General features: G+C 47.9%; 1 protein-coding gene across 2 annotated transcripts in view; it reads left to right on the plus strand.

Moving 5' to 3' along the window:
* The first annotated feature begins 9,357 nt into the window (after positions 1 to 9,357).
* PTP4A2 (protein tyrosine phosphatase 4A2) overlaps positions 9,358 to 12,323 on the plus strand; it is a 29,521-nt gene continuing 26,555 nt past the window's right edge. The window contains exon 1 of one of the 2 annotated variants that reach the window (XM_032361269.1): positions 9,358 to 9,470. The gene's annotated coding sequence lies outside the window, so the exon portion shown is untranslated. The remainder of the gene's footprint in view (positions 9,471 to 12,323) is intronic. The other variant, XM_032361270.1, reaches the window with a different exon arrangement.

The raw sequence follows: 12,323 nt of genomic DNA on the forward strand, positions 1-12,323 counted from the left end.
TGCCAGGAAAACACCCGCATTCCCATCAGAAGCTCTGTCGCCACTGGTCATGAAACCCCATCATCACCTAAATTGCTCTATTTTAAAGGTTTGTGAAAACGGCATCAAATTGATTTTTCCCATATCACTTCTCTTTGTTATTTCTGTGGCTTCTCTCCTTCAGCGTTGCATTTCATGGGAGCAGGAGAGCAAGTCCAGTTGAAAACTTGAGGCACTCTTATATGGTTTGGGAACCAAAAAATGAAAATGTTCAAGGGGGTACCAAATCATTTTCTTTCTTTTATTTATTCAGGTATTTACGTATTTGTTTTTACCTTGGGTCTGTTGAAAAAGATTTGCTTCACAGATTTCAAAATTAATTTAACTTCGGAACTTAATCACTGTTGAGCAGAGAATCTTATAACCACAGGGATGGAAAGAGCCTTAGAAGTCACTTGGCGGGCGCCTGGGTGGCTCAGTGGGTTAAGCCGCTGCCTTCGGCTCAGGTCATGATCTCAGGGTCCTGGGATCGAGTCCCGCATCGGGCTCTCTGCTCAGCAGGGAGCCTGCTTCCCTTCCTCTCTCTCTGCCTGCCTCTCTGCCTACTTGTGATCTCTCTCTGTCAAATAAATAAATAAAATATTTAAAAAAAAAAAAAAAAAAAAAAGAAGTCACTTGGCTCAGCTATAACACTGTATGTTAATTATACCTCAATAATAATGATAAAAGAAGTCCCTTGGCTCAGAGGGCCCCAGAATTCTAGATGTCATCAATGGGCAAAAGTTTGAAAAATGAGAAGGGTATCTGAGCTGTGACTGACAGCTTTTACTTTGGCTAGACAGGAACATTGAAGAAAAACAACTATCATGTACTACAACCTCTGCTTCATAAAGGGAAGGACAGTTTAATACCAAAAAAAAAAAAAAAGAAAGAAAGAAAGAAAGAAAGAAAGTTATACTCTCAGAATGAAAGACTGTCTCTTTTCTTTCTTTCTTTTTTTTTTTTTTTAAGATTTTATTTATTTATTTGACAGACAGAGATCACAAGTAGGCAAAGAGGCAGGCAGAGAGAGGGGGAGAAGCAGGCTCCCTGCTGGGCAGAGAGCCTGATGTGGGGCTCAATCCCAGGACCCTTCGATCATGACCTGAGCAGAAAAACAGAGGCTTTAACCTGCTGAGCAACCCAGGTGCCCCAGAACCTGGGACTCTTGATCTCAGGGTTATAAGTTTGAGCCCCACGGTGAATGTAGAGTTGACTTAAAAATAAAAGCTTAAAATAAATAAATAAATCCAACAAATTTAGCATATAAAAATTCACCACTTGATCTTTCTTTCCTCCTTTCCCCCCATGCACTAGTACCAGTCTGTGGATGGATGTTTGAGAACTGATTTGGTTTATGGTTCCTACCAGTATCTTTTGGGGATGGTGTGTTGGCCTTAGCCTGGTGGCCAGGGGCAAGAACTAACTACCTTGCTTCTTTGGATAAGTGAAGCTGTTACTTCTTTCTCATCAGCCCTTGCCTTTCTTCAGACTGGTTAATGTCCCTCCTATGTGCTTCCCTATCTCCCCTGTGGTTACCACCACTGGAGTGCTTATCTCAAGGGCTTGTAATTGTCAGTTGACACATCCATCCTCAATGAGACCGTCAACTTCTTTTTTAAATTTAATTTAATTTATTTATTTGGCAAAGAGAGACACAGCAAGAGAGGCAACACAAGCAGGGGGAGTGGGAGAGAGAATCAGATCCCCCACCAAGCAGGGAGCCTGACTTGGGCCAATTCCAGGACCCTGGGAATGACCCGAGCCCCGAGCTGAAGGCCGATGCCCAACGCCTGAGCCACCCAGGTGCTCTGAGACCATCAACCTCTTGAGATCTATGTCTGTTCACTGGCGCCTCCTTAGGCCCATCCCAGGGCAGCATTTCATCAGGAATTGTTGACTGAATGAATGGATTTCTCTCCACCAGATCAGTGATTTTGTGAAACAAAGGCAAAAAGAATCATGAAAATAACTAACATTTATTTAATGTACACAATATCCTAAGCCCTTTATGTGATTTTGATCAGAAATGGGCTGTTAGGTCAAGGCACTTGGAATAAGATGAAAATGGTGATTTATGAAGCATGCTGTTTTCAAAGGAACAGTCTCTCTGGGAACTTATCACACAGAATTCCCCTAAAAGGACTCCGAAATGCATGTGCAAAAATGTCCACGGCAGTACTGCTCGTAATAGCAAAATACTGGAAAACACCCAAATATCTAACATTAGGAAACCTGTTAAGTAAATTATAGTTTGTCCATACGATGTAGGCGGCCTTTCAAAGAATACAGTCGATCTAAATGCACTGACATGGAAAACTGTCCAAGACATATTGTTAGGAGAAACTAACCCGTTTTTGTTAAACATACATATGCGCGCGGTTGTGTGCATGTACGTGTAAATGAATACACGGAAAAAATATGAACGTGCAGAGAAAAATCTAGAGGAACAGTATAATACAAATTGTTGGAAGTGGTTTCCTCTCGGGGTATGATTGTGAGGGGCTTTTACTTTATTAAGTATTCACCTCTATAATTAAGAAAATTTTATAAGAGGCATGTCTTATTTTTCAACAGCTTTATTAAGGTATAACTTACATACTACAAAATGCATATATTATTATTATTTTTAAAAAATTTTTATTTATTTATTTGACAGAGAGAGATCACAAGTAGGCAGAGAGGCAGGCTGAGAGAGGAGGAAGCAGGCTCCCTGCAGAGCAGAGAGCCGGATGCAGGGCTCGATCCCAGGACCCTGAGACCATGACCTGAGCCGAAGGCAGAGGCTCAACCCACTGAGCCACCCAGGCACCCCTGCATATATTATTTTTAAGGCTGCAGGGATTTTTAAAGATTGTATTTATTTATTTATTTGAGAGAGAGCGGGGGTGGGGTGGGGTGGTGGGAGGGGCAGAGAGAGAGGGAGAAGCAGATTCTCTACTGAACAGGGAGCCCAACGTGGGGTTTGATCCCAGAACCCTGAAATCATTACCTGAGTCAAGTCAGCTGTTTGACTGAGTGAACCACCCAGGCACCCCAAGAACAGATTTTCCCCCCAAGATTTTGTTTATTTATTTGAGAGAGAGGGAGAACACAGAGGAAGAGCGAGAGGAAGAAGCAGATTCCCAGCTGAGCAGAGAGCTGGACACAGGGCTTGATCCCAGCACCCTGAGATCTTGACCCAAGCTAAAGGCAGATGCTCAACCAACTGAGCCACCCAGGCATCCCGAGAACAGATTTTTTGGACACACCACCGGAGGGGTACCTGGCTGGCTCAGTTGATGGAGCATCTCACTCTTGATCTCTTGGTGGTGAGTTCAAGCCTCACATCGGGTGTAGAGTTTCCTTTGGGGGGAAAAACCCACCACTGGAAGAAAAGGCTTCTGACATTGAGGCTAATATCTAGTTTTTTGCCCCTTTGCCTGTATTTCTGTTCCCTTTCTCACAGTAGTTCCCCCCACCCCTTCTCAGGATCTCAATATCTCTGAGTGGCTTCAGACATTCCTTTTCTTTACCTGGGCTTGCAAAAGGAGGTATTGCACTAGACGATTTCTGCTCTTCTTTTAGACATTAAGGAGGTTCTCATCATCTTGTTCTCATTACGTGAAAATGACTGGTGAAATCCAGTTTATTTTTCTCTCTTCCAATGTTTGCAGTTTAACAAAAGATGAACTTTCATTTTGGCTTGAAACCAATTAACAAACCTCCAGTTGTGGAGTTTATATGCACACAGCTGAGAATAGGGTAGGGGATATGTTTTGGGGGACAGGGCAATATCTTTGAAAAACAGAGCAGTAGTCAAATTAGGATCACTGGTGTGGACTTGGGTACTGCAGGTTACCACTAGGTAAAATGGGGCGCACTGTGGAGGGAAAGTCAAGATTCTGGCTATAACACTTGACAGAATTAAGACAACTGTGAACCATTGGGGAAGGAATCTTCTTGGTTTCACAATGTGACCTTGATTGCCCCATTGGACCTGGTGCTTTGATGTCTCGGTGTGTAGAAACATTATCACAGTCAGAGAGCACATATTAAACATTTATACATGCACAGATAATCTAAGTCACTCTGAAAGAGGTTGCCATAATGAAAAGCGCTTACACTGTTAAACCAATGTCCAGGTGGATAGATCATGACCACATTCTCATTAGGAGAGGCAGATGGCATAGTGGTTGAGGGTGGGGGGCCCTGGAAAAATACTCCTTGTGTTCAGAGCCTGCCTCTATCATATACTGGCTGGGTTGACTGTGACCAAGTGGCTTTGCTGTTATCCCAGTTTCCAGGCAAGGATAATAAACATTTCCATGTCCTGGCATTATTGTGAAAATTAAATTAGTTAATACGGGTAAAATGCTTAGAACATCAGTCCTTGGCACATAGTAAGTGCTCACTAAATGCTGGCTGTGAACATCATTACCTCCTAATCGCTTTGTTGGGAGTTACATTTCCAACAGCTCTTGTTTCAATTATTAACAAATTCTTTTATATTTTTCGACCGCCAAACGGGGAAACTAAGTCTCAAGGTTATGAGAAAATGCGGTGAACTGATCCCAGCGGGCGGGGCAGATTAAAGTACTGGGGAATCCACCGCCGGCTCTCTCTCAGTATCTATTGCCTCGATCCGATCCCCACTTTGTCCCGCTGCACTTGCCCCATCTTTAGGAAGATAAAAAAGGTGGCTGAGCTGTGCTTCTAACCCCCCCCCTCTCTCTTTCCCTCTCGGCCAGTTCCAAGTTGTTTGCTCTCTGGATTTCTGGCTGCAATCCAGTTACACCTGACTGCGGTGGAGATGGGGATCCTGAGAGCTGATTGGCCACGGGAAGGTTCTTGAAGGAGGCCGCGGCCTTCCAGGGCACTCAGGCCCGAGCCGGGACTCAGCTCCAGCTCTCCAACTCCTACCCGTTAGGGGAGAGGGACCCACTCACGAGCGAGACTGAACGCCTGTCAGAATTCACAGCTCCTCACCCTCCATGCAGGGCTCCCCGGGTCCCGCCCCCAAGAGCACGCACAGCAGGGAGCAAACCGCCCGGGTGTGTGCAACACTCCCCGGGGCTTCACATAGCAGCTGATCCGCAAGGGTGGGGTGCTGGGGTCCAGCAGCGGCGGTAACCCGCGCCCTGCCCCCTCCGCCTCCGCCCCAACACAAGAGCGCCGTAAAATTCCGGAAGAGAGATTAGAGGCAGGGGATGGGTGGGGCGGTGAATCAGTACATTCCTTCCTCCCCCTGCCTCCTCCCCCCGGGTTATCACTTTGGGAGGGGGTGGGTCTCCTGGCTCTCAGGACTGGTCCACAGGATCCGGACGAGAAAGGCAGTGCTGGGCGGGAACCTCCCAAGCTCTGCGGACCTAGGGAGAGTCTGCATCTCTTATTTTGTAGCTCAAGACCCTATCTGGTATCGGGTGGGGGAATTTTGGTCCTCGCTTCCAACTGGGTCTTTTCCATAAGAGTAGCTCACAGGCCTGTCGGCCCATTTGTCAGTAACTCCCGTTTACTGAGCAAGCCCTGGCTCTGAGTCAAGGTCTGTGTCGGGTCCGTCAGTCTCCTCTTCCTGAAACTGCAAAGTAGCCATACCTTATCTCTTGTGAGACGCAAGGAATCTGAAAAGTCAGAGAGGTTAGGTAACTTGCCCAAGGCTTCACAGCGGCAGAGGCAGGAATAATCCCAGCTCTATTGGTTTCATACATTTCCCACCAGATCCTGCGGCTTTCTTTACTGCAGCACACTGAAAAGCAGTACCTGTCAGGGGGTAGGGAAGTAACACGCAGGGGCCACCTACACCCTGCTAGGCACTACAAATATATCGTCATGAATCATTAAAAAAAAATTTTTTTTTTCACAACCACCCCCTGAGATAGATGTGATCCTCATGGCCATATTACACATGAAGAAACTTTAGAGGTCAGGAATTTAAGGGACAGAGCTAGGATTTTTGTACAGTCATAGTACAAAACAAAGATTAATGTTTACATAGTGCTTGACAGTTTACAAAGCACTTTCAAGACCTTCATTATCTTCATTTCAGGGCTATCCCATTTCACAGATGAAGACAGAAGGTTCATTCATGAAGGTAAGGCCACAATGCAAGTAGTCAGTAACAGAGCCTACAATTTTGAAAAAGACTCTGTAGAACCAGTAATAGCAAAGCTTATTCCGTTTATGCATTCCACAGTGCCAAGGACCATTCTAATAAGTGTTAAGTACCATCTAATAATTGCCAAGCACCACTGTAATAATAGGTAACATTTATTGAACACTTATTATGAGTCCAGTGTGGTTCGACCTGGGTTATACATACTACTTCCTGGGATGCTCAGAACGACCTTTGGAGGTAAATACTGTTACCTTTGCTTTTTTATAGATGGGGAAATTGAGACTAGAAGAAGTAACTTCCCAAGGCTAACCAGGAACTCAAAGGCAATGCAAGGATGCCAGATGAAACAGTCTAGAGTCCCAGGGCGGGAACCACGCACTGGTTTGTGTCCCCACCTCTGTCTAAAACCACTTCTTCAAGAGTCTCCATTTCTTTGCCACATCACCATTACCATTTCTTCTAACTCCTGTGTGTGGCTCACATAGCTCCTGCTCTCAAGAAGCAATGCTCTATAAAATTGGCCCAGAATACTGCCAGCTTTGCCTCACAGGGGCACTGGGAAGATTAATAAGCTAATGGCAATTGAAGGTTTCAGCAAGGGCACTGGATAAACTTGGGGCACTTATGTATGAAACTCACTACCATGGGAGGTTTGCACTGTACTAAGGGGCCTGCAGCCCAGTTCCTGATGTGTTTTGAGTTGTGGAGTCTTCCCTGGGAAACCATCTGGGTGAGGTCATTTATGACAGAGGTTAGAGCATTTCCCTGCTGACCTGGAGGTATGGTGGTGTCATGGTCTCAGGGCTTTAGCTTTCAGTTGGCGGCGGTGGGTGGGGGTGCCGTTTCCAACATCTCAGAAGGGGTTCCAGCCCACTCTGAGAGAAACCTGTTATTGATTGGAGTTAGAGACTAACATTATGCTTATTCGGACTTTAGAGGCAGACACCTGTACTGAATCCCGGGTCTGCCACTTAATCTCTCTGAACTTCCAATCCCCTTTAAGATGAAGGTGAGAATACCTTCCTTATTTTGAAGTTTATTTTGAAGGTTAATTTGAAGAGTAAACTTCATAATACATTTCGAAACAGCTTGCAGGACTTAGAATAGAGTAAATGCTTGCTTAGTAATTGGTAGCCGCTTTCATGGCCATTATTGCTTTCCTTCTGTTGTTATTGTATTATTTACTGACATTTTAGGGCCCGGCTGAGAGCTAGATGAGGGAAGATTGATTCATGTGTTCAGCCATGTACTAGGCTGCCCCAAGTAGGTCAGTCTAAGGAGGGAAGAATCATGAAAATAGGCATTTATAATACACTGTGATGAGTGCTAGGATAGCCAATTGCGTAAGGTGTTTTTAGACTTTAGTGGAAGAACCAGTGACCAGGAGACTCAAAAAAGTTTTGCGGAGGATGTAGTTTTCTGTTTCAAGTCTGTGCTTCCAGGAAGTGGAAAATGCTGCCTGCTGGAGGCAGGCAGAACGCAAGCAGCAGCTGAGCTCAGTGCTCCTCATCCAACGGCCTTGATTCTGATCTGCAGGCCCTCCTTTCAGGGCCTCTCAACTCCCACACAGTCCTGCCAGCCAGCCTTGCCCTGGAATACCCTCTCCTGGGCCACCTGCTGGTGGTGAACATCTTGGGTTCTGTTCTGTGGCTCGATGTGGCTGAGTCATACATAAGACCTTTCTTTTTACTGCTAAGCTCTAATAGAAGCCTTCTGGTCGGGAGCAATGCCCCAGGTCTACCTTGTGGGGACAGCCTAATGATGCCTACTGACCATTGCTTCTTCCCACAGGGCCAAATGAACATGTGCGTGGTCCTCGCGGAGGAGAAGCAGCCCAAGGGGCAGGAGCCCCTTCTCAATAGGGGTTGGTTCTGGGCAGGTTGACTTCCTAGGGTGGTTAGGGAAGAGTTAGCCACCCCCCCCCCCAACTCTCATGGGTGAGCCTCCCCTCTTCCTCCCAAGCCAGCCTCCCGTGCCTCTTTCTGGCTGCTGTCAGACCAGTCAATGGCCCAGACGAGTCTCCCAAACTCACCGGTGACCACATTTTCCAAACCGAAACTAAAAACTCGTGGTCTGACAAAGAATTAAAGAATTTCTGGTCACCTTCCAAATGCTAGAGAGAATACTGGAATCTCTAGGATAATCTCTGTCGTTAAAGGGGAGATTAGGTTGGAAAACTTTAAATTCAGGATTTTCTCTTTATCAGGCATTTCTCATACATTCTATCATTGATACGTGAAAAGAGCCTCATGAAGTAGCTGGTAACTATTTCCATTTAATAATTTAGAGTACTAAGAGAGAGGAAATAACTTACTTGCCCAAGATGCTACGTACCGGAAGTTTGAAATTTGGACTGTCAGGAAGGGTTCATAGGGGTGTGTGTGTGTATGTGTGTGTGTGTCGCGCGGGGATGGGACCGGGAGAGGCGCAGAAACAATATTCGTAATTGCAGAATTGCAGACGCATGCACGCATGCTATTTATTTGGGGCCTCGAGGAAGGGCAGCCAAGAACTGAGCTGCCCTGGTTGTCACTTCTGAGCTGGAAATCCCCGAGCAAAGGGCTCGGTCGCCGCCCAGTCCCATCAGGATCTGGCCTCAGGCCTCACGGCTCGGGATGCGGGAAAAAGCCCTTCGACCTTGCAGGTTACGTCGCGGCCGCTGGCCCTCGCCTCTGCCCAGGTGCGGATGGGATGAGGGGGCCGCGGCGTGGGCGAACGACTCCTATGGCCACGTTCCGCCCCCCCTTCCCGGTCACATGGACGCGCCTTCCGCAGCCGGGAGTGAGGAGAGGAACGAACCACGAGGAGGAGCGGGGGAGGCGCCGAGGGCAGTAGGTCAGCACCCCGCGGGGCAGGTGGGCGGGCCCAACCGCCCCGCGAGCCGGCAAGCCAGCCAGTCCGCGGGCGCGGGGGGCGGGCCAGTGGGCGCGCGCGCCGCGCCCCGCAGCGCCCCCTGAGGGGCGGTGGCGGGAGCTGGTTCCGGCTGCGCGCGCAGCGGTGGTGGCGGCGGCGCGATCGGCGGGGCTGTAACCGTCGTCCGTCCGGTAGCGGCTGGAGTGGCAGCGGCGGCCGGGCACTGCGCGAGACGACGCCACAGGGCAGCGGCGGCAGTGGGGCCAGTGGCGAAAGCAGGAGACGCAGCGGCGGCCGCAGCAGCAGCAGCAAGACGGACTCGTGGACACGCGCCGCCGCCGCCGCCGGGCCGGGCCGGGTGTCGCGCGCCGAGGCTGGGGGGGAGTCGTCGCCGCCGCCGCCACCGCTACCGCCGCCGCCGCCGCCGCCGAGGTGACTGAGGAGAGAGGCGCCTCCTCGCTCCCGCCGCCGCCGGACTTCAATGCCCAGTCCCCAGCTCGCCAGCGTGAGTGCGCTCCTCCCGGGCGGCCCCCGCGCCGGCTCCCGGGGCCTCGGGGAAGGGGAGGGCGGGAGGCGCCGCAGCCATTAGTGCAGGCCTGAGACACGTCCCCGGAAGGAGGGCCGGGTCGGGCCGGGGGCGGGGGGAGCGCGGCCGGGAAGCGTGGAGAACGGGGGTGGGTGAGGAAGGGGGGACGGTGCGTGTGGAAGAATGTGGAGTGTTGAGGGGGGAGAATGTGCGTGCCTGAGGGGGACAGTGTGAGTTGGGGAGAGGCTGGGTGTGCATGAGGGATGAAAGAAGGCGGAGTTGGGGGGTGTGTGGATGAGAGAGTTGGGGGCCGTGTCCGGGGGCAGTGTGAGTGCCAGCAGAGTGTAGAGGACAGTGGGGGTGTGGGGGGGCAGTGCGCGTGGGCGAGAGGGGTAAATGGGGGAGAGTGAGGTGGTGGGAGAGGGAGAGCGTTGAGTGTGTGGGGCAGAGTGGGGGAGTGTGTGTGGGGGAATATGAGTGCCGTGTGAGAGAGGAAGGCTGGGGAGGGGTGAATGGCAGATGAGGGAACGTGGAAAGCGTGTGCCTGCGATTGTCCAGTGTGTGAGCGGGCATCCTGGAGGCTCTCCGTGATCGTGATCGCTGTGTATGGCGATAGTGAACCCTGCGGTCCTCGGTTGGGGAGTTCTTTCCAAGAGCGTCGTGTCCCTGGTTTCTTGGGTTCCATTATGAGGAAACGGTATAGGAGTTTATCCCAGGGGCACTATAGTCCTCTGGCTCTGGGATTTTTAAAAGAAAGGTCATGCTTTTCGGGGCGAGGGAGGATAAATGTTTTCCCTATGTTTTATGACTTCGATACGAATTTCTAAATTTATCAGGGACGTGGTGGCCATCCCATCGTCCTCTGGTGCTCTGAGAGCTTACTAGAAGAACCTTGTCTATTGCCCAGGATCCTAGGCTCTTGCCCTTAGAGTGTTCAGAAGCATAGACTTTTATAAAGTACTGCTAATTTTTCAGGTGAAAGGTATTTTATCGTTAGGTAGATAGAAAAAATTTTTATCAGATACTAACTCTTCTCTAACCTTCTGGAAAAGAACTCTTAAGAAAAAAATAATGTAACATTGATGATGAAGAAGAACCAGAGGCTAGTTTATTATTCCCTGGAGTTTGTCAAGAAACATAAAAAGCTTGTAGCCGTTCTAAGCATCACTGTAGGCTTGCTTGTCTGTTTGGAATCACCAGACTACAACTGCTGCTGAGTTAGAATATGGTAGTTATTTGCTGCTGTGCTCTGTATTACAGAGTAGTTTCAGACAGGAAGTGAATGAAGTTATGCCTTGTTCAGCATGCAAAAGGAAATTAAGGCTAAGGATGACACATTTTTAAGGCTTCAGAATCACTTGCCAGCATGCCGTTGTGTTGAAGATGGTGAGAAGTTGTTTGCCAGTATTCTAATCTTTGACATTTAAAAAATTGTTTCATATTGGGTAGTGAATCAATATTGTTATGGAGTTTTGCCAGATTCCTGTGTTGTGGAATTAGGGGCTCTTGATAAAAAGTACCTTGTTACGGATTTTACACTTTACTGATGAGAAGGTTCTTAGAAGTTGGGAGTCTTTCAGTAGGATAAGCAAAGACGGTGGTCATTTTGGTAGTAGACATAATAGAACCAAAACATCGGTGTGTAATTAGAAGTCCGAAATTGTGTTTTTCTTAGTATGTCCTTTTCAATCATTAGCATGCTTTGTGCTTTTAGAAATAGTGAATACTATTGTTAATATTTAGTGGGAGACTGGATTCATTATTATTCTTTTTAAATTTTTTTAAATTTTATTTATTTATTTGACAGACAGAGATCACAAGCAAGCTGAGAAGCAGGCAGAGACAGAGAGGAAAGCAGGCTCCCCGCTGAGCAGAGAGCCTGTTGCGGGGCTTGATCCCAGGACTCTGGGATCATGGCCTGAGCTGAAGGCAGAGGCCCCTGGATTCATTATTATTAAAGGCCTCCTATGCACTGGGCATTTTTATACACTCCCTGTATAATTCTCGCAGTTACTCTAAAGGGGGTAGGGGGTCCTTGTTTGCATTTCTTTCCACATATTGAGTGGTTTCTATTTGCTAGGCAGTTGGGATACAGTGATGAGGCCTCAGTGATTTACAGTGCTGAGATGAAGAGATACACGGGCTCAAAGAGTTTAAGTAACTTGTCCTAGGTCATAAGATAGTGAGAATTGGAAATGGGTTAAAAACCCAGGTCTGTATGACTCCAAAAGTCCTTGATTTTTCTACTCTACCATTACCACCCTCACAGTAGGTTGTCTCACTTTGAGGTTTCTCAACCACACAGTGACCTAGCAACTCGTACAGATGAGAAATGTTGAATTTAATGCAGAAGACTAGATGGCTGGAGGCAAGGGGGTCATTTAGGAGATGCTGACTTGAGGCTCTTTGGGGCCTAAGCTAGGCTTTTATGTGGGTGGAGATTCTGCCTTGAAACTCTTGGGGCCCCAGGGTGTGTGCTTTGAGACATAGCTTTTATGAGGCACCTGGGATATGTCTGGGAGAAGAGAGTCTGATTAAAGAAACCCAGCAGCCTTTTATGTTTTTTATTTTGGGGGAGAGAGAGGAAGAGTGTTATTTATTGGGGTAAGAGTCAACTAGGACTTGTCACTCCTATGTGGAAGTCTTTCTGTTCAGCAGTATGAGATACTTAGGAGATTGTGAAGATCAAGTGAGAAAATATATGTAGAAGCACTTGTTATTATAAATTGAACTACATATTCGAATTATTATTACCACTAAGACCTTTCTACTAAGGCAACGGTTTGTTATATTTTGCAACTGGAAAAAGCTAACGTTTAGGACACCTATACA

Source organism: Mustela erminea, chromosome 10, assembly GCF_009829155.1.
Source record: "Mustela erminea isolate mMusErm1 chromosome 10, mMusErm1.Pri, whole genome shotgun sequence".
Lineage (NCBI taxonomy): Eukaryota > Metazoa > Chordata > Mammalia > Carnivora > Mustelidae > Mustela > Mustela erminea.